The sequence below is a fragment of the Triticum dicoccoides genome, chromosome 1B, assembly GCF_002162155.2.
Source record: "Triticum dicoccoides isolate Atlit2015 ecotype Zavitan chromosome 1B, WEW_v2.0, whole genome shotgun sequence".
Classification (NCBI taxonomy): domain Eukaryota; kingdom Viridiplantae; phylum Streptophyta; class Magnoliopsida; order Poales; family Poaceae; genus Triticum; species Triticum dicoccoides.
In genome coordinates, this window is record NC_041381.1 from 223,101,841 (window position 1) to 223,124,280 (window position 22,440).

At 54.5% G+C, this 22,440-nt stretch overlaps 1 pseudogene; it reads right to left on the reverse strand.

Moving 5' to 3' along the window:
• The window catches only part of LOC119350309, a 44,785-nt pseudogene extending 23,323 nt beyond the window's left edge, over positions 1-21,462 (reverse strand).
• Positions 21,463-22,440: the final 978 nt, after the last annotated feature.

Here is a 22,440-nt window from a genome sequence, read left to right on the forward strand (position 1 = left end):
ATTCAAATTGGTTCAAACCCTTCTGGTTTTAGTTGCATTAGCCCAACACACTCATATTGCCATGTTTCATGCATGCATCATGTTGTTGCACATTGTTTGGTAATGGTTGTGTATCGGTGTCCCTTGCGACAGGTTCTGCCTCCGAGGAGTATCGTGATTACCCTAACGAAGAACCGTATCAGTGCATCGAACCATCAGGCAAGCAACCAACCATTTGATCATATCGATACAATCCCATGTTCTCGCTCCTGCTCTCTTTTACTGCATTAAGACAACGCGTTTCAAACTGCTGTGTGCTACGGTAGTTGAACCCACTTCCTCTGCATGACCTGTCATTGCCACAGTAACTAGATGAAACCCACTAGCATGTGTAGGAGTTGATTGAGCCATATGTATGTGTTGTTCCTACCTTGCTATGCCTGCTATGCTTAGAGTCGTGTCAGGTCTGGTTCTTCTGGGTGATGGACTAGAGTGAAATGATTATGTCGGTAATGAAAGTGGTGTGGTGAACATGATTTGATAAAGGTATCGATGAGAGGCCATGTAGGAGTACATGGTGGGTTGTTTCATTGAAGCCGACCTTAAGCACTGAGATCTGTATGTGTGATTTAAGATTCAGTTACTACCATGCATTGGGCCCGAAATCAATGGACCCTCTCGACTTCTTGGTCACCCTAGTTCTCTGTCCAGGAGTTGCAAGTAGTTTCTGGTGTTTGTAGTATACTGGAGGCCGTGGACAGCGCTGACCGTAGGGGTGGGCTGTGATGCGGTAGGTACGTGGCACGGTGTACCGAATACCCGTTAGGTATCTCGGGAACCCTGTTCACATCGTTTGGGGCTGTGAGCGATACCTCGGCCGGATCTCCTCATGGATGGAACCCGAATAGGCGATAAACCTGGACTAGAGACTTAGGTGATTAGGTAGGTCGTGGCCGACACCCACGTTGGGCTTCCGCTTGAAGGTTGCCGAGTACATGTCGTGTAAACAACGATAAGTGGTGAGAGCGTGTATGAAGGAGTACACCCCTGCAGGGTTAACATGATCTATTCGAATAGCCGCGTCCGCGGTAAAGGACTACTTGGTTGCCTATACAGTTCATAGACAAGTAAATGGAAACTACTAAAAGCCTCAAGATAAGTGTGAGTGCCGAGGATGGCTCTTCCGTAGGAAGACGGAGGTGGATCCTCGGTAGTGTATTGAACTGGTGAGTAGTGGACTCGTGTACGCAAAACCATTTCAAGTTGGAGTCTCGTAGGTTAGCCTAGCCAAGAGTCAAAGCTGGCTTGCTGCAATAACTCCACCAACCCTTCTTGATAATATGCATGTATGTAGGATCTGATGTAAGTCTTGCTGAGTACCTTTGTACTCATGTTGCTATAATTTACATTTTTACAGAAGACGCTGCAACCCCTTCTGATGGGTTCTACGTAGACGTTGACATCAATGAGTAGGCTAAGGCCCAGGTGGTGATCCTGAGCTTGTGAAGGACCACGTAGTATAGCTAGGCTTTCCAAGCCTCTTTTATTTTACTAGTTGTCTGTACTCAGACAAGTTACTTCCGCTGCGGGTTTGTATGACTGTATGACTTGAATGCTGGGTCGTGAGACCGTACCTTTGTGTATGTTATGTATGGATCTCTGAGCCTTAAATAAAGTACTTGTGTCGTAGAGTCATGTTGTGATGCTTCGTTGTATTTGCACATATCGAGCATATTGTGTGTATGATTGAAATGCTTGGTATGTGTGGGATCTGACTATCTGGTTGTTTATCTTTAGTAGCCTCTCTTACCGGGAAATGTCTCCTAGTGTTACCGCTGAGCCATGGTAGCTTGCTACTGCTCTGGAATACTTAGGCTGGCCGGCATGTGTCCTTCCTCGTTCCGGTGTCTGTCCCTTCGGGGAAATGTCACGCATTGAGTACTGGAGTCCTGTTAGCCGCTACAGCCCGGTTTACCGGAGTCCTGCTAGCCCAGTGCTACAGCCCGGACCCACTTGCTGTTGACCGACACGTTCGAGGCTGGGTCATGAATGCCTGTCCCTGTAAGTCTGTGCCACTTTGGGTTTACGACTAGTCATGTCAGCCCGGGCTCCCTATCATATGGATGCTAGCGACACTATCATATACGTGAGCCAAAAGGCGCAAACGGTCCCGGGCAAAAGTAAGGCGACACCCGTGGGGATACCGTGCGTGAGGCCACAAAGTGATATCAGGTGCTACAGGCTAGATCGATGTGACATCGAGTCGGGGTCCTGACAGCGTTGGCATCAGAGCCGGACTGCCTGTAGGTTCTCCAAGCCAAACTGGTCGATGTTGAGTCTAGAAATTCTTTAGTTATATGTAGGGGAATTGTTTGTGGGTTGGAACGTAAGGCTCTTTTTACTCCTTTATCTTATAACATTCTGATCTGAGTCAGTCTATTCTTCCACCGGGGGTTAAGGAATTAGGATCTATTCTCTCTATCAGGATCACGTGTTACTAATCAGTAGTACCTTATAGGTTTGATGGATACAAGCCTAGTTCAATTCCACTACCACATTATGTTGCTAGGATGGACTCAGAACTTGATATGATGATGTTGAGTGTGTATGAAATCCTTTGTCAAATGTCTCAAAATCCTTCCTGAGCATTTACAGCTGTTATGCTGCCGAAATTTTGCTAGAAATTCTAATGCCTTTGCATTATGATTGTGTTTTCAGATGGCCACTCGCGACCTCAATCAAGTGGTTCGCCTGACTCGATGCCTAGATGTACCCGGTCATACCGCCATGTTGGTCAGGGTAATGACTGAGGCTGGATACCGCTGGTATCCTGAGTACACGGTCGAAGAGCAATTCCGAGACTTTAATCAAAGCCAGTATCTCTGCACTGTCAAGATATTTCCATCTTATCCTGGGTCCACCGAGCCCCTTCACTGCTCCTATGGACTCGGGGTTACCATTGAGATGGCTGTGCAGGACGCCGCCTACTCTATGATGACCATTATGCGAGTCAGATCTGGTCTATTTCGGGACTCTGATTTTCGGTATATGCCAGGATCACTTCCGGGAGCACAAGGGTATCTCCAAGCTATCTATGCTGACCCCACCCAGGAGGATTCACGGACCCGCACCACTGCTGAGATGCTCGAGGATAAGGACCGTGAAAATCGGGCCTTAAGGTTAGAGCTCTTCAATACCCGTGCTGACCACTAGGCCACATTGACTCGGTTTGCACCGGCGGTGCAAGCTGGATATTCGGATATGCGCGATCTCTATCCTGTGAGATCTGCTCTGCCAGACGTGATGGGTTGGCGTGATGTAGGAGGCATCACCCCACCTCGTGGTCCCCGCAGGCCACCGTCTGTTGGTCCAAGACCTCATCCTAGCCCCTATGGTCCACAAGCTCCGCGAGATCGTCTGTTTCCGGATGATCATGTTGAGCTTCCGGGCTATGGAGGTGACTTCTACGAGGACTACTATGGATCGGTCTGAGTTAGTAGTAGTATCACTAGTTCGTGTTAGCTATGTCGTCTATCGTCCTGCGTGACTCGTGGGATATGACCTAGTTTGTATCGCCTTCCGGAGGTGTGGAAAAATAATGTATAGGAGCTTGGAATGCCTCCGATGAGATGTAACCCTCTTTTCACCGTAATAGTGCCTTGTTTGGTCTTGTACTAAACCTTGTATGGTGTGTATGACGATGGAATAAAGAAGCAGTTTCTGTATCTACCATGTCATACGGATGATCATCTTGCATTCCGAGTTATTCCTTACATTATGTATCCTATGTCGGAATTTTATCATCCTGACTAAATCATTGTTTTGTTTACCTAGGATGGTCAACACGCGCACTAACCCTGCTCCTCAAGAGCAGGCCGAAGGCAGTGAAGTCAGGAATACAAATCTGCCTCATCCTCCTTCCCTAGCCGAGGTTATGATGGAAGCCGAAAGAAACAAGCGGGAGACCAACCGTTTGTTGGAGCGTATTGAACAGAACACAACACACCATCAGAGGACTAACGTGGTGTCACTCAGTGATTTCATCAAATTACATCCACCCACGTTCCACCACTCCGTCGAGCCTCTCGACGCTGATGACTGGCTTCGCAGTATTTCTCACAAACTGCGTTCTGCGCTAGTAGCTGAGGCTGACAAGGTCACCTTTGCTGCATATCATCTTGAAGGCCCCGCCAGTCTATGGTGGGAGAATTATGGAGCTATGCGTCCAGCAGGCCATGTCACTACTTGGGCGGAATTCAGCGAGGCTTTCCGTGAACATCACATTCCGGAGGGTCTCATGGACCGTAAACGTGAGGAATTTTGCAGTTTCACTCAGGGCCGACTCTCTGTGGATGCTTACAGCAGGGAGTTCGGTAACCTCGCACGATATGCAACTGAGGAAGTTTCTACTGATGCCAAGAAGCAAGCAAGGTTCCGTAAGGGGCTTAGTCCTGAGCTTCGCCGCGACCTCCGTCTGCATGAGTGCACATCCTTTCAGAAACTTGTTAACAAGGCCATCAGTGCTGAGACTGGTCAGACTGATTATGACGCAACACGCAAGCATGGCCGTGACGCGGGTTCCTCATCCGGTGCTGGTCCTCAGAAGCGCCGCGTGTGGGTGCCCAACACCGCCCTGCCACCCAGGTTCACACCGAGGCCATCCTTCCAGGTGCCTCGCCCCGTTCAACAGTCTGCACCAGCCAAGCCCTATGGTGGTCCAACCAATAATGCTCCTCCACGTACCAGTTCCGTGACTTGTTTCAAGTGTGGGGAATCTGGTCACTATATGCGTGAGTGTCCCCAGACCAACCCCAACCAATCTGCTAAAGCTGTTGGCCGTGGCAAGCCGACAGGGAAAGTGTTCCACGCCAAGCCGGCCACCGCTGCACGTGGCCATGTCAACTGTATCTCTGCCGAGGAAGCTCAAGACGATCCCAACGTCGTTCTTGGTACGCTTCTTGTTAATTGCCACCCGGCATCTGTTCTTCTCGATACAGGAGCCTCTCATTCTTTTATATCCGAAAATTATGCTCGTTTGCATAACATCGCATTCTGTGACATGCCAACCTCTATGGTAATTCAAACTCCGGGATCCAAATGGCAAACTTCTGGAGTAAGCCATGGAAATGAAATCCAAGTCGACAGACTAGTTTTCCTCGCATCTTTGATAGCCCTCAAATCTTCAGATATTAATATCATTCTGGGTATGGACTGGATGTCAGTTCATCATGCCCAAATTGATTGCTTCACTAGGACTGTTCAACTTACCCATCCTTCGGGGAAGATAGTCAATGTCTTGACCCGAATAGCCAAGCGACAGTTATATTCTCTTAACGCCAGCCCTTTGCCAGACCTTGAGGACGTCCCGGCAGTCCGTGACTTTCCGGATGTCTTCCCAGAGGAATTGCCAGGTGTTCCACCCGACAGGGATGTTGAGTCGTAATAGACCTCATTCCAGGAACCGTCCCGATTGCTAGAAGACCTTACAAGATGGCACCACTAGAACTAGCCGAGCTTAAGAAACAACTCGATGAGTCCTTGAAAAAGGGTTTCATCCGACCTAGTTCATCTCCGTGGGCTTGCCCCGTCCTCTTCGTCAAGAAAAAGGATGGTACGGACCGGATGGTTGTAGATTACCGACCTGTCAATTTGGTCACAATCAAGAACAAATATCCGCTCCCCAGGATCAATGACCTGTATGATCAGCTCGCTGGATCCTCAGTCTTCTCCAAGATGGATTTGAGGTTGGGCTACCATCAAATCAAAATCAGAAACGGGGACATTCCTAAAACGGCCTTTGTTACTCGTTATGGCCAATACGAGTACACCGTCATGTCCTTCGGCTTAACCAACGCTCCAGCCACCTTTTCTCGGTTAATGAACTCAATCTTCATGGAGTATTTGGATAAATTCGTCATAGTTTATCTCGATGATATACTCATCTACTCCAAGAACGAGGAAGAACATGCCGAACATCTAAGGCTAGTGTTGAAGAAACTTCGAGAGCACCGCCTTTATGCCAAGTTTTCCAAATGTGAATTTTGGTTGTCAGAAGTGACCTATCTGGGTCATGTAATATCTGGTAAAGGTATTGCTGTTAACCCTGAGCGAGTTCAAGCCATCCTTAATTGGACTCCACCTGAATCGGTCAAGCAAGTTCGCAGTTTTCTGGGCTTAGCGAGCTATTGCCGTCGCTTTGTCGAAAACTTCTCCAAAGTTGCTAAACCCCTAACTGAACTCCTCAAGAAAGATAAGAAATTCGAATGGACTCCACAATGTGAGCACAGCTTTCAGGAACTGAAAAGACGCCTGACTTCTGCTCCCGTACTGGTACCGCCAGACTTCTCCAAGGACTTTGTTATCTACTGCGACGCCTCGCGACAAGGACTAGGCTGTATTCTCATGCAAGATCGACATGTAATTGCTTACGCCTCACGGCAATTGCACCCACATGAGGAGAATTATCCTACTCATGATCTAGAGCTTGCAGCTGTAGTCTATGCACTTAAAACCTGGCGACATTACCTCCTCGGTAATCGTTGCGAAATATTCACTGATCACCAAAGTCTGAAGTACATCTTCACCCAACCGGATTTGAATCTCAAGCAAAGACGTTGGGTCGAGTTGATCACAGATTTCGACTTGGGAATAACTTACACCCCAGGGAAAGCCAACGTCATGGCTGATGCGCTAAGTCGTAAATCTTATTGTAACAACCTAATGTTACAACAAAGTCAACCGCTTCTCCATGAGGAATTTCGGAAGCTTAACCTTCACATTGTTCCTCAAGGTTTTCTTTCCACCTTGGTAGCGAAACCTACTCTTACGGACCAGATCATCAAGGCACAGAAGGTAGATCCAGGAATCTCCCGCATCAAGAGAAACATCAAGAAAGGAATTGCGAATTGTTTCTCCATTAGTGATCAAGGGGTCGTATACTTCGGGAATCGACTAGTGGTTCCCAAAGTGCGAAACCTGAGACGATTGATCCTTAAGGAGGCTCATGAATCTCCTCTCACCATTCATCCCGGTAGTACTAAGATGTATCAGGACCTACGCCAGAGGTTCTGGTGGACTAGGATGAAGAGAGAAATTGCTCAGTATATTGCTAATTGCGATGCCTGTCGTCGTGTAAAAGCAGAGCATCAACGGCCTGCTGGCACCCTTCAACCCTTAGCTATTCCTGAATGGAAATGGGATAAAATTGGTATGGATTTCATTATCGCTTTTCCCAGGACCAAGAGAGGGAATAATGCTATCTTCGTCGTTATCGATCGTCTTTCCAAAGTAGCCCATTTCCTACCTGTTCGTGAGAGTATAACCGCTAGTCAGCTGGCAGACTTATACATCTCCCGGATAGTGTCTCTCCATGGTGTTCCTTTGGAAATTAACTCGGATCGAGGAAGTCTTTTCACCTCTCAATTTTGGGAAAGTTTCCAAAATGCTATGGGAACCCGTCTCTCCTTTAGCACCGCTTTCCACCCTCAGTTGAGTGGTCAAGTGGAACGCGTCAAACAAATTCTAGAAGACATGCTTCGAGCCTCTGTTATCTCATTCGGAATGGGTTGGGAGAAGTGCCTTCCATTTGCCGAATTTGCTTACAACAACAGCTATCAATCTAGCTTGGGTAAAGCCCCTTTTGAAGTTCTCTATGGACGACGGTGTCGAACACCCCTTAACTGGTCAGAAACCGGGGAAAGACAATTCTTTGGCCTGGATATGATTCAGGAAGCAGAAGAGCAAGTTCGCATCATTCGTGAAAAGTTGAAAACAACCCAATCTCGTCAAAAGAGTCAATATGACCGAAAACATAAGGCTATGACTTTCGAGGTTGACGAGAAGGCTTATCTTCGGGTTACCCCTCTGAAGGGAACCCATCGTTTCGGTATCAAAGGCAAATTGGCTCCTCGTTACATTGGACCTTTTCGCATTCTCGCCAAACGAGGAGAAGTTGCCTACCAGTTGGAACTACCTCCGCACCTCTCCAGAGTCCACGATGTCTTCCATGTTTCTCAACTCAGGCGTTGCTTCTCGGATCCTATCCGTGGAGTGGACTACGAAACGCTTGATCTCCAGGATAATCTTACATATCAAGAGTACCCCATTCGTATCCTCGATCAGGCCGAGCGTACCACTCGACGTCATAATATCAAGTTTCTCAAAGTTCAATGGTCGCACCATTCTGAGGATGAAGCAACTTGGGAAAGGGAGGATCGTCTTCGACTCGAGTATCCCGCCTTCTTTCCGGAGGAACCCAAATCTCGGGACGAGATTCTTTTGAGTGGGGGTGAGTTGTCACACCCTAGCTAGTTCATGCATTAGAGTGTTGCATCATGTCTATTCTTCATCAGAAACTTGAAATGGGGATGACAGAACCCCCAGCCCCCTCTGAAACCAACTAGGGTTACTAAAAATATTTTCAATGAACCTGAAATGCCCTTCTAAAATGCCCATCATTTTTGTCTTGGTTCAGAACCTTTGCCAAAAGTGGTGCACATTTTCCTAGGCCATCCTAGGGTTTTTGAATTAAATCATAAATATTTGAATTTGGGCATTTAAAATTATATAAAATATTTAAATGCTCAAATATCTCCAAACTAAAATGTTTCATGTTGGAAATAATCCAACTATGGACCAGGAGTAGTTTGGTGATTTTAGGAGTAGCCTAAGTATTTTATTTAATTCAACAAAGTTGCAGAAGTATTAAAAAAACAGAAAACAGAAAAAAAATGGAAAAAGCTTACCTGGCGCCCAGCACCCGGCCCACCTGCCGGCCCAGCCCAGCACCGCGCCAGCGAGCTGCTTGCCGGCCAGGCAGGCAGGCAGGTGCTCGACGGCGAGCACCGCATGGGTGCCACGCACCTGCTCGCCGCCTCGCCGCCTCCCTCGCCCGGCTAACGCCGTGAATCGGCCTCTCTCTCTCCCCCGAACCTCCCAGACACCCCTCCCCTTTCCAGCTCCTCTCCCTCGCTCTCCCACGCCATGGCCGACGCCATCGCCGCCACCCCCTCGCCGTAGCCACGCCCTCCGTCAACCCCACGCCGTGCCGCCGTGTCCAGGAGCTCCGCCGCCGTCCACTTCATCGAGCTAGCCGAGCCCCGTGTGCTCGTGCGGCCCGAGACCACCGCATCGACCTCGCCCGAGCTCGCCGTCGCCGGAGATCCCCTTCAACGCCGTCGCCGCCTCAGCTCGTCCCCGACCCCGCCGGTGGCCTCTACGGGAGCGCTGTGAGCCTAGCTACCCCTCCGACCCTCCCTCTCTCATTCCCGAGCCGTGTAGCCATCGCACGAAGATCACACGCACGCACCGCCGCGGATCTCGTCGCCGACGTGCTCCCGGCCATCCTCCGGCCAACCCGCGGTGTCCAACGCACTCACCACGCTGCGTTGGGCCCAACCGTGCACTTCCCGCACCTTCCCGCACACCCTAGGCCGAGTTCGCTTTCACCCGAACTCCGGTGGCCGCCAAAGTCGTCGCCGGCGCCAACTCCGACCACCCCGACCCCAACGGACTCCACCAAGAGCTGCGGCTCGTCCTCAGCTCCACTCCGGTGGTCTCCGTGACCCATCTGGTGGCCGAAACGGCCAAAACCACTCCCGCCGCCGCGTCGGGCTCACCGGCGGCTAAACGCCGGCGCCGCTGGCGTTGACTCTAACCACGGGTGGGCCCTGTTTGACTCCCCTGAGTCAATGACAGGTGGGGCCCAGCCCTGTTAATTAAACAGGTTTAGTTTTATTTAAATTTTAATTAAACTAATCACACTGACACGCGGGACCCACTGTCAGGTTTGACCCGGACATGTTCCGTTGACCTGCTGACGTCACACTGACGTCAGGCTGACGCAATAATTGATTTTCTGGAATTATTCTAATATAGGAAATTTCAGAATATAATTTAAACTTCAAAAATTCATAACTTTTATTCTGTAACTCCAAATCAGACAAATTATATATGAAAAATGATCAGAAAAATCCAATCTATCCATCTGTACTATTTTCATGCATGATTAAACAAGCTAACTTGATGTTTAATGCAGAACAAGGAAAAACACTTTAAAGGGCCATGTTTGAGTTTGAAATTTGAATCTTTGATTCAAATTGGTTCAAACCCTTCTGGTTTTAGTTGCATTAGCCCAACACACTCATATTGCCATGTTTCATGCATGCATCATGTTGTTGCACATTGTTTGGTAATGGTTGTGTATCGGTGTCCCTTGCGACAGGTTCTGCCTCCGAGGAGTATCGTGATTACCCTAACGAAGAACCGTATCAGTGCATCGAACCATCAGGCAAGCAACCAACCATTTGATCATATCGATACAATCCCATGTTCTCGCTCCTGCTCTCTTTTACTGCATTAAGACAACGCGTTTCAAACTGCTGTGTGCTACGGTAGTTGAACCCACTTCCTCTGCATGACCTGTCATTGCCACAGTAACTAGATGAAACCCACTAGCATGTGTAGGAGTTGATTGAGCCATATGTATGTGTTGTTCCTACCTTGCTATGCCTGCTATGCTTAGAGTCGTGTCAGGTCTGGTTCTTCTGGGTGATGGACTAGAGTGAAATGATTATGTCGGTAATGAAAGTGGTGTGGTGAACATGATTTGATAAAGGTATCGATGAGAGGCCATGTAGGAGTACATGGTGGGTTGTTTCATTGAAGCCGACCTTAAGCACTGAGATCTGTATGTGTGATTTAAGATTCAGTTACTACCATGCATTGGGCCCGAAACCAATGGACCCTCTCGACTTCTTGGTCACCCTAGTTCTCTGTCCAGGAGTTGCAAGTAGTTTCTGGTGTTTGTAGTATACTGGAGGCCGTGGACAGCGCTGACCGTAGGGGTGGGCTGTGATGCGGTAGGTACGTGGCACGGTGTACCGAATACCCGTTAGGTATCTCGGGAACCCTATTCACATCGTTTGGGGCTGTGAGCGATACCTCGGCCGGATCTCCTCATGGATGGAACCCGAATAGGCGATAAACCTGGACTAGAGACTTAGGTGATTAGGTAGGTCGTGGCCGACACCCACGTTGGGCTTCCGCTTGAAGGTTGCCGAGTACATGTCGTGTAAACAACGATAAGTGGTGAGAGCGTGTATGAAGGAGTACACCCCTGCAGGGTTAACATGATCTATTCGAATAGCCGCGTCCGCGGTAAAGGACTACTTGGTTGCCTATACAGTTCATAGACAAGTAAATGGAAACTACTAAAAGCCTCAAGATAAGTGTGAGTGCCGAGGATGGCTCTTCCGTAGGAAGACGGAGGTGGATCCTCGGTAGTGTATTGAACTGGTGAGTAGTGGACTCGTGTACGCAAAACCATTTCAAGTTGGAGTCTCGTAGGTTAGCCTAGCCAAGAGTCAAAGCTGGCTTGCTGCAATAACTCCACCAACCCTTCTTGATAATATGCATGTATGTAGGATCTGATGTAAGTCTTGCTGAGTACCTTTGTACTCATGTTGCTATAATTTACATTTTTACAGAAGACGCTGCAACCCCTTCTGATGGGTTCTACATAGACGTTGACATCAATGAGTAGGCTAAGGCCCAGGTGGTGATCCTGAGCTTGTGAAGGACCACGTAGTATAGCTAGGCTTTCCAAGCCTCTTTTATTTTACTAGTTGTCTGTACTCAGACAAGTTACTTCCGCTGCGGGTTTGTATGACTGTATGACTTGAATGCTGGGTCGTGAGACCGTACCTTTGTGTATGTTATGTATGGCTCTCTGAGCGTTAAATAAAGTACTTGTGTCGTAGAGTCATGTTGTGATGCTTCGTTGTATTTGCACATATCGATCATATTGTGTGTATGATTGAAATGCTTGGTATGTGTGGGATCTGACTATCTGGTTGTTTATCTTTAGTAGCCTCTCTTACCGGGAAATGTCTCCTAGTGTTATTGCTGAGCCATGGTAGCTTGCTACTGCTCTGGAACACTTAGGCTGGCCGGCATGTGTCCTTCCTCGTTCCGGTGTCTGTCCCATCGGGGAAATGTCACGCATTGAGTACCGGAGTCCTGTTAGCCGCTACAGCCCGGTTTACCGGAGTCCTGCTAGCCCAGTGCTACATCCCGGACCCACTTGCTGTTGACCGACACGTTCGAGGCTGGGTCATGAATGCCTGTCCCTGTAAGTCTGTGCCACTTTGGGTTTACGACTAGTCATGTCAGCCCGGGCTCCCTATCATATGGATGCTAGCGACACTATCATATACGTGAGCCAAAAGGCGCAAACGGTCCCGGGCAAAAGTAAGGCGACACCCGTGGGGATACCGTGCGTGAGGCCACAAAGTGATATGAGGTGCTACAGGCTAGATCGATGTGACATCGAGTCGGGGTCCTGACAGGGTTCGTCTCGACTCCTCGCCGGGAACAAAAGAAGGAGGAAGCCCTAGCTACGGCCACCGACGCCATCACCAACAGTGGGCCCCTGGGGTGGACGCCAACCCCATCCAGATCATCGGTGGCAGCGGGAAGATGCCGCCACCGCGCTTTGGGCACGTCGGGAGCTTGGGGGCACATAGCTGTCGTCGCTTGTCTCCGGAGTCTCGCCAAGCTTGGGAGAGTCGCTGGGCTCCCAGGAGTCGACACTGTCGCTGGAGGAGCTATTGGCAGGACCAAGGGTGGGCTCAGCACCTGCCGCTCCACCTTCCGGACGGCCCCCTCCAGGGCAGCACTCCAGGCGAAAGCCCCCTTTCTCGAAGACCTTGAAGAACAACGTGGAGGCGCCGTCAAACTCGAAGTGGATGTCGAGGGCCCCTTCCGCGCAGCAGGCGCGGGCGACCTCGCCCCATCCACGCGTCATGAAGATCTTGCCCGGGGGGACAACTTCAACTTCCGGCCCTGTGGCAGGGAATTCCACCCAGCGTGCTGCAGCCACAGCTCGAGTGCCCCCCTTGGCGGAATCTCTCTAGCAAAGAACCTCAGGAACCTAATCCAGGAACGCGGTGGCATCGCCGTCCATATCACAAACTCCCTCGAGGAGCCCTCGGCATGGGTTCGTGGTACGGTGGCCCGCGCCACCACGACTTGGCCATCACCACCATGACACAAGCGGCACGAGGCGTCACCTCCTCCTCTGGAGCCATGTTCTTGGGCATACAAGGGCAATGGATAGCCAGGCTGAGGTCGCTCGAACCAAGGCCTCGTCACCTCCGGCTTCACGCCAGCGCCACGGGAGCAGCTTAACCTCTTCTTCGGCGGAAGGGGCCCTTGCTCTTCGCGGGGGGTTTTTCCCTTCTCGTCGGTGGAGAACCTCCTTATTGGCGCCATGGGAGTTGCAGCAAGACAGCAAAGCAAGGAGGAAGAAGAAGGAGGCGGCAACAAGAAGAAGGAGGGGATGAGCAATGGGGGCTCCGCCCCCTCCTCAATTATAGCCAGAAGGAGGCCAACCGCCCGCGTCCACGATCACAGGTAATAATGGTTTTCTTCTGCATGCGGCATGGTCTCATCAAGTCAAACGGTTGCTGAGGCAGCATGGGGAAGCGGATGTCGGTGTTCTGGGAACGGGGGTACCTAGACTGCCTGCCTGTGGCCTGCGAGGTGGCTCAAGGAGTAGCCCAGTACGGCCCATCTTCATCAACACATGCTCAAGACCCTTGCGAGGGGCCAAGCCTCGCAGGGCGAATGACAGGAGGCTTCCTCAGGCACGGCCTCGTCAGGCTGGCTCGTGAGGAGGCGGAGAGATCAAGGCGGGGTACCTCACGAGGTGCCCGTGACGCAAGCCATGACGACCAAGGCCAGGTGGGCACCAGGCGCGCGCCGGCCTGCGCAGAGTCCTTGTTTCCTCTTTGGTGCAAAGGGGGTAAGTGCAGGCGAGGGAATCAAGCAAAGGCAACCATTTCGGTGCAACGAGACCAAGACCAGCAGGACGGCAGGATGAAGGTCATCGTGGAGCCCAAGCCGGCGTCATCGTCAGGGTCTTTGGCAAGCGAGGACCAACTTTAGTCAGGATAAGTGTACTAGATGTTCCCCTTCAAAATGGCCAATTGTTGGCGCCCTTCCCGCTCAATATTTGGGAACAGGACCAGGGCCTTCGCCTATAAATAGGACTAGCCACCCCCAGGATGGAGGGGGAGAGAGATCTGACCTAGAGAGAGAACTGACCGACAGAGAGATCTAGTCTAGAGATTAACCAGAGAGAAGAACCTTAGCCAGCACCACCACAAGAACTCCTCCCCTCGCGAGGCAGTTCTTCCTTGTATTGTTAATCATCGGCCCCAGAGGCAATCCACCACACCACACACTGGAGTAGGGTATTACACCACAATGGTGGCCTAAACCAGTATAAACCTCGTGTCCCTTGTGTTGTTCTTCGTGTAGTTTTAGATCCCGGCGAGGCGGTGAGACATGGGTAGGCTGGAGGTGTGATCTCCACGCGCACCCCAGTGCTCGAACCTTGAGGGTCTACCGGAACCCGAAATCCAACATTTGGTGCGCCAGGTAGGGGTGTGTCGGAATCTACCTTCTGTCGCCTCATGTTTCGCTGCCCGTACCATCCATGTCAGACGAATGTCGCGCCCGTGTCGAGCGCCTGGCCGCTCTCGCCACTCGCGTCGCCCAGACGGCCCCCGTCGGCGGGCGCCCCCGCCGTTCCCCGTCGCCTGCCGTCAACGCCGCCACTGGCCTGGCGGGGAACGAGCAGCAGGCGTCGTCCCTGCATCCTTCAGTGCGGCGGGAAGGCCGCACCACCACCCCGTCGCTGACTCTGGCCGGGTCCTCGTCCCACGCCCGTCGCGCTCCTGCGGACGCGCACGCCGTGCTGCTCCTGGCACGGGAGCTCCTGCACTACTGTCCCGTCGACGACCTCTACGACGAGTGGCTCGCCCGCATCACCGAGCTCATCAGCGCCGCTGGGGGCTCCCCCGCACCATCCCTCTCACTGCACCGCGCCCCACCCTGCGCGGGTGACGAAGCTCCGGGGCGCCTCAGCCGCCTCCTCCTCAAGAAGGCGCCTTGGCCCCAAGGCGCGTGGCCCCTGGGCAGAACCCACTCCGTCCGGCGCCAGCACAGCAAGAGAAGAGCTGCCAAGAGATCCCTCATCCCCAGGAGGCCGCCCGTGTGCTCCCGCACCGGCTCAGCACGAACGCGCTCCTGCTATAGCGCATCAAGACCCCACGCTGCACCTGGCTGCAGCGCACAGAGACCCGCAAGATCAAGATCTCCGTCACCAAAGGGCTCCCGCGGCCACTGCAGGCTGCCGTGCCTTCTCCGCCGAGCTGCGCTGCGTGGCCTGGCCGGGCAAGTTCAAGCCAGACCTGCCCCCGCGCTACGATGGCACGGCTGACCCTGCTGAGTTCCTCTAGCTCTACCAGCTGGGCATCGAAGCCACCAACGGGGACGAGAAGGTCATGGCGAACTAGTTCCCCATGGTGCTCAAGGACGGCGCCTGCACGTGGCTCCTGAACCTGGCTCCTGGCACGATATCCTCCTGGGACGAGATGCGCACCCAATTCATTGCCAACTTCCAAGGCACCCACGACCGGCCCTCGGCCATGAGAGACTTGCGTCGCGTCAAGCAGCAGCCGGGAGAGACCCTGCAGAAGTTCATCCAACGCTTCAACAACGCTCGCCTTAAGATCCCCAAGGTGTCTCAGGAGGCCATCATCTCAGCCTTCTTCGAAGGCGTGTGTGACGTCAAGATGAAGGAGGAGCTCGTGATCCATGAGGACCTGTGCACCTCCCTGGAGCTATTCAATCTGGCGACCAAGTGCGCTAGGGCCGAGGAAGGGCGCCTTTCCCTCCTCGAGCTGCCAGCTGCTGACCCAGAAGAGAAGAAGCCCAAGGCCAAGGACGTGAAGTGCAAGGGGGCTGCCGTGCTTGCGGCAGAGCCGGACACCAAGTGAGGCAATGATCAGCCTGAGTCATCCAAGGGCAACCGGTACTGCGTGTACCACGACCTCCACACCCACAACACCAATGAATACCAAGAGCTCAGGGCCGTGCGAGACGTGCGTGCCGGCCGACGCCCTGAGCGCAGCGACAGGGGCTATGGCCGAGGAGGAGGAAGAGGTGGAGGACGATGGGAAGACCGTGGCCCCCACCAAGGATGGCGTGACCGACCTCGCGAGGACCGCTGGTAGGACCAGCCTCGTGAGGGAGGTTGGAGGGACCCACCTCACGAGGGGGGTTGGAGGGATCAGCCTCCCGAGGATCGCCCACAAGGCAACGCAGGCCTCCCTCCTCTGCCACCACAGCCGAGGAGGAATGAAGACCATCACCAGGACGAGGGGGCTGGAGGCTTCCAGGAGCCACGTGCAATCGCTTGCATCTTGGGCGGCGCTCAAGCCCCGGCCTCTCAGTGCATCTTCAAGTAGTTTGCTCACGAAGTGAATGCAGTCCTCCCCAAGCTTGAGGCCACATGCCCTCTCAGGTGGTCAGCATGCGCTATCACGTTCAACTCAGCGGATCAGCTCAAGTGTGCGGCCACAGCAGGAGTCCTCCCGATGCTTTGTTCCCCAATCATCAGCAATGTGCAAGTCACTAGGACCCTCATCGATGGAGGAGCAGGGCTCAATGTCCTATCCGTCGAGACGTTCAACAATCTCCAAGTGCCATACAATCACCTGCAGCCAACCAAGCCTTTCTCAGGAGTCACTGATGGTTCCACGGTTCCGATAGGGCAGGTTCGCCTTCCTGTTAGCTTCGGGAAGTGCGATAACTACCGCACCGAGCTCATTGACTTTGATGTCGCTCACATCCACCTGCCGTACAATGCCATCCTCGGGTACCCCGCCCTGGCCAAGTTCATGGCCGTGACCCATCACGGCTACAATGTCCTCAAGATGCCAGGAAGCGGTGGGGTCATCACAGTGCCCTGTGAAGAGAGAGACGCCGTGTGTTCTCTGGAATGTGCTTTCCAAGCCGCATCAACTGAAGACCCAGATCACGGGAACGGGAGGCCTCCCGGGGCTGCCCCTAAGAAGAAGAAGATATCGCCTGGCCCAACCCCTCGGGAGGCAGGCCCCTCAGGGTCCGCGCCTGTTCAGGGGGCACCTCATTCTGTCGCATAGGAAGGTGCGCCTGGCGCCCTCCTCGAGCAAGGCTCGGGGCTCTCTCCTGGAGGGCCATCGACTTTTCTAGGATCACGAGGGAGGCGCTCGGGCACCACTTGGAGGCGTTCTTCAAAGCATGTTTCCCTCAAGAAGGAGCAAGGCAAGGAGGCCCAGACCCTCAGGAGTTCGTTAGCGAGATCATTCAGGAGCTGCAGGAGTCAAGAGTCATGAGTGGCAGCCGCCGCTTACCCGCCGTAGCTCCCCATCCAGGCGAGGATGGTGGGCTGCGCGTCTACGTCGACATACCAGGACTCAACCGAGCCGCCTCTCAAGAGCGCCTCTGGCCCTCACGCGTGGGGTGCTGCGAAGGTCCACCCCATAGCTATGTTCGTATGCCTTACGGCCTGCCGAACGCGGCTGTTGTGCGTCAGCGCCTCATGAGGAGCGTCTAGGAGGCTCAGGCGGTCAGGCATTCCGCAGTCCAGGCAGAGGTGGAGATGATCCGCAAGGAGCCGCCAGTGCCTCCGGAGCCTCCCGAGGCCCCTGGGCCTGGGGGCTCGTGAAGATCGTCTCCCGCAGCGCATGCCGTCCACTACTTCAGCATCCCTACATCTTCAGCATCATCAGGTGACATCCTTCAAGCTTCATTTTTCAGCTGGGAGCGCCCCCCAGGGCTGCATCATTCCCAGGCCGCGTGGGTTCGTCCCTGCGGCATGTATCCCTTTAGTTCATGTTTTCAGCTTACTTTATCGGGGGCGTCCCTCGGGCTGCATAATCCCCAAGCCGCTCGGGCCAGACCCAATGGCATGTATCTCTCTTGCATTATTTTGGGTCGTGCGTTTCATCATCATCGTTATTTGATGTCTGTCCACGGCACCCCTCTTCCTTCATGTCGGCCTCTTGCACGTTAAAGGTGGGGGGTACCTTAGCATCGCGACTCATGGGATCCTACTTGCTCTCCAGCCCTCACCCTCTGGCCTTGTCCACGGCATCACGACCTGGCATACCAGCGACGACTGAGCCTGCTTGAGGGCCGGGACCCGAGGACGTAGAGCGCCGACATCTAACCAAACTTGCAGGAACACATTACAAGAAAAGGCCCAGAGCCAGGCGCAACCCGCCTTGAGGTAGGGCCCCGTGAGTCCCGTGCTAGCTCACGGGTGCCCAGATACACCTCGCTAGGCCCTACCATGCCAGCCATGTGTCAGGGCGGGGCTGTACACGCCCCGGGGGCTCCTCCCGGAGGGGAGCCCCTCCCACGCACCAGTGGAAGCACCATGCTCCGTGCTGGCTGACGACACTGCCGAGGAGCGGCTATGCCCGTACATATACGAAAGCGCTATGCTCCGCGCTGGTGATAAACAACTGAGGGTGGCCCTCGGCCGCGTCAACCTCAGGGAGCCCAGAGCTCAGTGTCCGGCCTCATCGTAACGCCTCCCCCTTGGAGTGCCGCGCGAAGGGGCTGGGCACGGGGGCTACACCTGGGTCACGCCCAGGTGTACGCCACCCATCCAGGCCCCTCGGGCCTAGTTCTTCGACGCCTCTCCCCGAGCGGAGCCAAGGTACGAAGGCTGTCTGAACGTCAAGGGGAACTTGTGAGCATCACGACTCAGGAGCCTAACTGGTCACGTAGCCCATCACCCCTTAGTTCCGAAAGGCTAACGGCAGTTGAGATATGCGCGAGGCCGGGCTCTGCAGACGTAGAACGGTAAATTCACCCATACATTCCACCTCCCTACTTGCTGATCGTGCGTCAAGGGGGACTCCTGAGCATCGCGACTCGGGAGCCTAACTTGTCATGTAGCCCCTCACTCCTTGGTCCCGTCCTGGTTTCCGGTCGGGGCTAACGGCGGCTGAGGTATGCGCGGGGCCGGGCTCTGCCGACGTAGAACACAAGCAAGTAGGAAGGAAAAACGCAAATCTCAATGAATTCAAAAGCAAATATTACAGTCCATAGAGTACTTTGGCAACGTCAAACGCAAGTTTAAACGCCTCCATGAGGCATGATGCATGTTGCAGGAGCTAAAAGTAGGACAGATCCGCGAAGGGATCACTTGTTGGCGGTGCCATCGGTGGTGACGGAGCTGCGCTGGGCGACTTCGCCTCGTGGAGCCCCAGGATCGGCAGCGCCTCGCTTCGGCTTGGTGCTAAAGGCTCTAAACTTCGCCAGCAGAGCCTCCGCTCGACCCTTCACGGCCTCGGCAGAGACGGCGGCATGCTCGCCGCTCATGGGCTCCAGCAGGCTGTCAAGGTCAACGTCGGGGTCGCGAAGGTAGACGTGGGTGAAGACGCGCGTTAACGCTGCAGAAGAAAGGACACGCGCCTCAGCCTCAGCCGTGGGGCCAAGGCCGAGGGCGACATCTTCGAGGGCGCGGACCAGGAAGGGAAGCAGCTTGGCAGGGCCTTCCTCGGTGCCGGCCAGCGGGCTTTCCAGGCCGCTGTCATAGAGCGACTTTAGCAAGGTGCAAGCCTTCACCTCCAGCTTCATGAAGGCCACGCGGTCCTCGGCCAGGACCCGCGCCTTGCCGTCCAGCTCGATCCTCTTCGCCTCCAATGCCTCCTCCAGCACACCCAAGCGGCCTTGGCATTCGTCAAGCTTGGCATCCCGATCCTTGGCGGCAGCCTCGCGAGCCTTCATGTCTTCCTCCTTCTCCTGGTGGACACGGGCCTCCTTGGCGAGCTGCTCGTGCAGGCCTTGCAGCTCGCTCTCCAGCACCTTGCAGCGACCCCGGACATCTGCTACCTCACCCAAGGCGGCGCCGTGAGCGGCCTTCGCCTCGAGGATGGCCTGCTTCTCCTCGTCGCAAGCTGTCACGGCCTGAGCCAGCGCCGCTCGGACTGAAGAGTCAGAGCGGACCCAGCCGGAGGCCAGCTCCAGGCGCCCGGCCACCAAGCGAGGGTCGGCGCCCTGAAGATCTTTCCGCAGCCAGTCTAGCTCAGCAGCAACACGATCCAGGACAGTAGAAGGAGTCAGAGAGATGGCAGTTGGCGGAGTAGGAGGAGAAGACGGCAGCGTAATCACAACACCATGAGTCGGGACCTTCGGCGCCCCGACTGCGGCAGTGGCGTCAGGCAAGGACACCTCGGGAGTCGCTTAGGCCATGGGGGCTGAGCTCGCTCTAGCTAGCCCCACCAGGCCTCGCGAGGATGACCGGGCAGGAGAGGCCCGCGTCTCGGTGCCCCCTCCTCCCGCGGGTGGGGGAGCTGCCCCGGACGAAGCCTCAGGAGCCCCCTTCAGCTTCTTCGTCAAGCCTCAACAATGAAGCAAGAAGCAAAACGAGAATCGAGCACTTACTCGTCATCGCTTGCAGGCTCAAGCAACCTCCAGCCGAACTTGAAGCTAGAGAGCCGGATGCTAGGATCAACCTCAAGAGGCTCGGGAGTAGGAGGCGTATCTACAGATCACCTCGGAGCCGGAGCAGACCCGCGGGAAACCAGCCCTGTCCTGTCCTTCTTCGGGATTAGGGGTGAGCTCTCGCCACCTAGCTTGTCGCCATCCTCGTCGTCGTCCGGCATGAGGGAGGGGCGCTCTCGACTCCCCGTCGGTCGCCTCGGAGTCGGGCTCCTCTTCCTCCTCCTCTTCTTCCTCCTCTCCGCTGGAGTTGCCGGAAGACACGTTCACCGTCGCCAGGGCCGCCGGGTCCTCGGGAACCTCCACGAGCATAGGCCCGTCCCCGTCGAAAGCGGACATGGAGTTCACCACCTGCTCCCAATCCTCCCGAAGGAACAGGGGCACAGGAGCACCCTCCAGTCTCGCCACATCACCCCCGACCAAGGATTGGAGGACCATGGCCAGATCTTCGTCGGCCAGGGCTATGGAGCTCGGGCGAAGGGCAGAGTCGGCCCCCTCGAGCCTCCACAGCGGGAATGAATATTCCCAAAGCGGAGCCACCCGATGGTCCAGGAACTCACTCAGGAGCGATGCCCCGGTCAACTTCGCCGTCGCCATGTTGCCCAGCCACAGATCCGCATCCATCCTCTCCAGCACTGGCTTCACACGGGGATCAACGAGCTCCACGCGAGACCAAGCGTCAACAGATTTGGGCTGCTCCATGGGCAGAATCAGCCGGGGATGGATGCGCCCAGCATCCACCATGACCCACTTGCTCCTGAAGCCTTCAATCCTCTTCCCGGGCTTCGAGATGGCGTTGGAGCTGCCATACACGACAAAGCTTGCGCACGTGGTGATGGGGCCGCGAGAGACCCGGAGGTAGAAGTGATGGCGCAGCAAGGCCACCGAGGGCCTCACCCCGATGTGAGCCTCGCAGTAGTAGGCGAAAATCACCAGGAGAAGAACATAGTTGGGATGGAGGTGCAGAGCCAGAAGGTTGTAATGGTGAAGAATAGAGAAGAAGAACTCTGAAAAGGGGGGCACCAGGCCGGCGGCGATGGCGCTCACGAAGAGCGGGTAGAAGGTGCTTCCTTCATCCTCGGGACGGGCGGAACCAACCTTAAGCACGGCCGCCCCGTCGTTGCCTTGCAGCACCATCATCTGGCGCGTCAGGGCAAGGTTCTTCCCCGACACATTCGGAGGATCCAGAGCGGGCGAGTACCTTGCTCCGGGCGGGGTCTGGCGAGGCGCCTTACCTTGCTAGGATGTAGAGTTGGAGTAGATCTGGGGATTTCGGAAGCAAGAAGGACAGGAGCGAGAAAGGGGATCTGAGCAACAAAGGAGAAGGCAAAGAAGGTAAGACTAGACGGGTACCGCTCCCTTATCGATTTGTGCGCTTGCCGAGGTACCATGGGGAGCCAGGACGCCCACGTCCAATCAACCGCCACGTGGTGCCCAAGGCTGCAGGCTATTGGGGCCCGTGGCGCTTCGCACTTGCCTCTTCACTTCTCTGCTAAGCCAAGTCCAAGTGCGCCTTGGGCCCGGGGGCTACTGTCGGTGTTCTGGGAACGGGGGTATCCAGACTTGCCTGCCTGCGGCCTGCGGCATGGCTCAAGGAGTGGCCCAATATGGCCCATCTTCATCAAACCATGCTCAAGACCCTCGCGAGGGGCCAGGCCTCGTAGGGCGAACGACAGGAGGCTTCCTCAGGCACGGCCTCGTCAGGCTGGCTCGTGAGGAGGCAGAGAGATCAAGGCGGGGTACCTCACGAGGTGCCCGTGACGCAAGCCATGACGACCAAGGCCAGGGGGCGCCAGGGGGCGCCAGACGGGCGCCGGCCTGCGCAGAGTCCTTGTTTCCTCTTTGGTGCATAGGGGGCAAGCGCAGGCGAGGGAATCAAGCAAAGGCAACCATTTCGGTGCAACGAGACCAAGACCAGCAGGATGGCAGGACGAAGGTCATCGTGGAGCCCAAGCCAGTGTCATCGTCAGGGTCTTTGGCAAGCGAGGACCAACTTTAGTCAGGATAAGTGTACTAGATGTTCCCCTTCAAAATGGCCAATTGTTGGCGCCCTTCCCGCTCAATATTTGGGAAGAGGCCCAGGGCCTCTGCCTATAAATAGGACTAGCCACCCCC